This window comes from Micromys minutus (genome assembly GCF_963924665.1).
Source record: "Micromys minutus genome assembly, chromosome: 17".
Taxonomy (NCBI): Eukaryota; Metazoa; Chordata; class Mammalia; order Rodentia; family Muridae; genus Micromys; species Micromys minutus.
Window position 1 is genome coordinate 39,307,140 of NC_137952.1, and position 4,842 is coordinate 39,311,981.

At 47.3% G+C, this 4,842-nt stretch overlaps 1 pseudogene across 1 annotated transcript; it reads right to left on the reverse strand.

Moving 5' to 3' along the window:
• Positions 1-1,463: 1,463 nt before the first annotated feature.
• LOC308431405 (ADP-ribosylation factor 1-like) lies at positions 1,464-2,087 on the reverse strand (annotated as a pseudogene). Its single transcript has one exon. The product of its transcript is annotated as an ADP-ribosylation factor 1-like (transcript).
• Between the last annotated feature and the right edge of the window lie 2,755 nt (positions 2,088-4,842).

Sequence of the window (4,842 nt, forward strand, 5' to 3'; positions counted from 1 at the left end):
GTTTTAAGAAGCTTTGCACCATTTCCCACTGAAATCCTCTTTAGCATCTCTTATAGGTCAGTGATCTTACCTTCCTCCTACTAATATTGGTGTCTTCTGGTACTAGAACCCTAAAATAAGAACTTAGCAAAATAGCTGCATATCAACCATCATTTTACCTTAATGTGTACGATGGCATGTCATATGACCATAATTACTGTGTATGTGTGTTTGGTTTACTTAAGCTCCTGTGTTATTTCTATACTGTTGGGTGTCTAACCCAGGGCCTTGCGCATTCTAGTCAAATGATCTTACCACTGAGCAATATAGCCCCCACCCAAAGGAAGTCACTCTTTTTTTTTTTTAATAGTTAAGAGACTTTATTCTAATAGCTATAATTACAGTGCTTGTCGAAATGAGAACTGAAAACAAGTATACAAAACAGCTGATTACTAATTGTGTATGGAAAGCAGTAAGAGGTTCCATGATACCAAATAAACCAGTTCTGAGATTTCCCAAGATAAAGTTAACAGCTCCGGCTTCTTCAGTGTTTATCAAAATAGAAAAGAAAAAAGTAGAGGTCGCCGTTCGGTGGCAAATCGGACCCTTGCAGGCTGAGGGAGGAAGCTACTTCACACATGGAGATGGGGGTGCTCAGGACGTGGGTCTGTAATGGACCGACCCTCCCACCTTGCACGCACTCCTGCTGGTGAGACCCAGGCCTCCTGCCAGTGCGTCCAAGTGGGCCCCAGAGTAAGCTGGGTATGCAGGCTACCATTGGGTTGGCCACACATCAAGTACAAGCCAGGCCCTGCACCCCGCAATGGCTCCCAGCCCACCCCTAGGTAACCGTATGAGCACAGGTACAAGCACAATGCTATGGAATGCAGGTGACCCAAGGACAGGCGAGTCGCAGGGGCTCTACTGCGACCATGCAGCGGATGGTGGTTTGCTCGTCACCTTCTCTCCTGTTCCCACAGGGAAACAGGTGATCTGACAACTAGCATTCAGGCCACTAACTGCAAAACCTACACTAAGCATAGTCTCCGTTCTGTGTGTCCAAGTGTTCTTGTCCTGTATTTTTAACTATTTTTAAAAAATGCACCGAGTTTGGGTTAAAAACCAACCACCAAATGGATACCGACACCAGTCTACAGCTCAATGGCTCCCGGAGGCCAGGTGCCCCTACACCCAAATCCCTTCTCAGTACTGACAGTGAGTTGATTCTCTTTTTACAATAAAAAAGCTAAGTCATATTGCATAGGAGTACCAGAAACTGCCTCAGTGGAAACAGAAACTATTTACATTAAATAAAAACCTGGCTGCAGGCTGCGTCTGCACATGTATATCACGGTGCCATGCACACTGTGACCAACCCATGGAGACAGCTTCTGGCACTCAGGACCACAGAGTCGCACATTTGACACATGAGAGGAAAGCTGAGGGCGGAGAAGAGGAAGTGAGAGGGAAGGATGGGGTCTGCTTCACTTCCGGTTCCGGAGCTGATTAGACAGCCAGTCTAGTCCTTCATAGAGCCCGTCCCCGCTGGTGGCACAGGTGGCCTGAATGTACCAGTTCCTGTGGCGTGGAGAGTGCAGGCCTAGCTTGTCTGTGATTTCGGCCACATTCATGGCATTGGGGAGGTCCTGCTTGTTGGCAAACCCCAAGAGAACCGCATCTCGGAGCTCATTTTCAGCTAGCATCCTTCCTCATGAGCTCTCCACGGGCCTCGTTCATACGCTCTCTGTCATTGCGCCCGCTACGAAGATCAATCCTTGGGTGTTCTGGAAGTAGTGACGCCACAGCGGCCAGATCTTGTCCTGGCCGCCCACATCCCACACGGTGAAGCTGATAGTCTTGTATTCAACAGTCTCCACGTTGAAACCAATGGTGGGAATGGTGGTCATAATTTCGCCCAGCTTCAGTTTGTATAGAATTGGTGTCTTCTCTGCAGCGTCCAAGCCCACCGTGAGAATGTGCATTTCTTTTTCCCCCCAAAAAGGCCCTTGAAGAGGTTTGCAAAGATATTCCCCATGCTTGTGGACAGGTGGAATCGATACTGGCCAGAGACCTCCACGGCGGCTGCTCCCAGCCAGGCGTTGGTTTCGCTCCCACAAGATGACGGCGCTCAGAAGTTGCTCTTTTAAAGCATAAGATAATTGGTGCATGAATAACATTGATTAAGTTTTTGTTTTTGTTTGGGTTTTTGTTTGTTTGTTTGTTTTGTTTGGTGACAAGGTCACTCTCAGGCCTCCACCTCTCATTCACTTGCCTCAGCCTCCCAAGTGCTGGCATGGCTGGTGTGTACCACATCTCTTGGTTCCACAAAGGTTTTGGATACATCGTTGGTAAAAGATATCCCCCACCCTCCTCCCAAAAAACCCAAACGTGTGACAGGCCAAAATCTAGTCTTTAAGACAGTGTACAAGCTAAGAAGATGAAAGACCCAAGAGTGGACACTTCAGTCCTGTTTAGAAGGAGGAACAAAATATTCACAGGAGAAAACACAGAAACACAGAGACAAAGTGTGGAGCAGAGACTGAAGGAAAGGCCATCCAGAGACTGCCCTACTTGGGGATCCAGCCCATATTCAGCCACCAAACCCAGTCAATATTGCTGATGCCAAGAGGTACATGCTAACAGGAGCCTGATATAGCTGTCTCCTGAGAGGCTCTGCCAGAGCCTGAGAAATACAGAGGTAGATGCTCTCAACCAATTATGAGACTGAGAACAGGGGTCCCCAATGGAGGAGTTAGAGAAAGGACTGAAGAAGCTGAAGGAGTTTGCAAGGCTCCAGCTGCATATGTAGCGGAGGGTGGCCTTAGCAGGCATCAACAAGAAGAGAAGCTCTTGGTCCTGTGAAGGCTCAATGCCCCAGTGTAGGGGAATGCCAGGGCAGGGAGGTGGGAAGGAGTGGGTGGAGGAGCATTCTCACAGAGGCAGGGGAGGGGGGATGGGATAGGGGCATCCAGAGGGAAACCAGGAAAGGGATAACATTTAAAATGTAAGTAAAGAAAATATTTAAAAAAAAAAAAAGACAGGTAAGGAGTTTTCAAACCCACAGTTTCTCCTAACTGGAGAGACTAAAAGGCAAAGGCAAACAAACAAAAACAAATATAACCCAGAATGTTATGATCTGGTGGTTTTAGGAACATCAGAACCCAAAGCAGACAGAACTTCAACAAAACTTGAGATGTCTGCTCAAAGGATGTGGCTAAATTGGGCTTTTAAAGGGATGTTAAACAAAGGCACTTAGTTGACTGTAAGGTCTCCCTTTCATGTCCCTATGTATGATAGCTCATGAGAAGAAGCCCATACTTCATAAGGTGTATCTGAGGAACCTGCAGTCCTAACATTCACGAGACAGCACTCCTAACTGTGACACCCAGTCTCTTTGAGACATTGCCAGCTTCTATGGCTCACAACAGGTAAGTGAACAAGCAACTGCAGGCCTCAGTCCCGGAGTCAGCCCAGCAGACCCATCTGAAGCTGGGACGGTAATGGTGTGTGAGGGGCACTGCTTTTATAACAATGGATAGTCAAACCACCAATATCACGCCACGTGTTCATCTCAGACGGTGGACCTGTAAGCCTTAAGTAAATTTCAAAAACACACTAGATACGTTCACTACCACAAATCCAAAGATCGACTACTGCGCCTCTGAACGTGGTTAGGACAGATTTAAGATGTTCGAATCAAATTCGAGAGCTCAGGAGTGCTTTATAACCCAGAGGCATCCCAAGGTGCACTGCAAGGATGATATGGCGGGCCTCTCAACACCGAGGCCCTCTGGAGAGGCCCTCTGGACAGACGACCGACCTACCGACCGTTTTCGGTTACTGACTGAACAGGCCTGAATGTTTGCTCTCCTCATCTGCAGTATTTCTGCCCTGCGCACCAGCTCTTTCATTTTCACCAACACACATTTAAAAAATGAGGCAACTGGGGTTGAGGGAAGGTAGGATACTTACTTTGAATAACATTAAGTTAGACAGGGGGGGGGGACCCGAACGGAAATCCACCCCCTTTTACTCTAAGCTTATCCATTCCTCAGAGAAATGTCCTTGGTGATTTTGCAACAACAGGAGAGAAAAACTCTTAACACGTAAACGAAGTCTAGCTTTTAACAACACCCATCATTTCTACAACAAACAGACCAGCAGCGAAGAGACAATAAAAAACAGCCTCTGAGTTTCAAATAATGTTTTGCACATAAATAACTTTATTTTTTTTTAAAGATGATTTATTTTTGCTCCTTTTCTGGGCCTTCAGGGTCAATTTTCAAACAAAGGACACAGGGTCCTTGAAGTGATTTAACCCATTTGTATAGAAAAAACGGACACATCCCTTACAACGAAAATTCCTCCTAAAATGAAGCCGATCTGGTTTCTCCGCATTCCTTTCCTATCTCTCAGCGCCTTCAGCGCCTTTATTTTGGCCTGAGGTTCTCATCCACAACAAGTTGTTACTTGTGGCAAACTTCAGCCGGCGAAAGCTCACCCACAGAGACCAAACTAGGAGGCAACAGGGACCTTGGCTTTACCTTCACTGGTGAAGGTCGCTCCACCCCGGTTCTGAGAGAATGCGGGAAGAATAAAAGAGAGAAGAAAGCCCGAAATATAACCTGGCGCTCGGCTTTTGGAGGATGTTGCAGGGTCCTGGGGGTATGCTAGGTGGCCAGCCACCTGTCCTTTGCCCATTAACGAAAGCAGCCCGCGCTGAACATTAGTGTTCTTGTGCACGGCCCGAGATTCCTGGGCCCGAGAAGGTGATCCAGACAAAATTATTTCAACCCACCAACCATTTAACTGCACAGAGCTGCAGAAAGGAAGGGGGGACAGGGGTCCCCAAGTCTTCGCGGT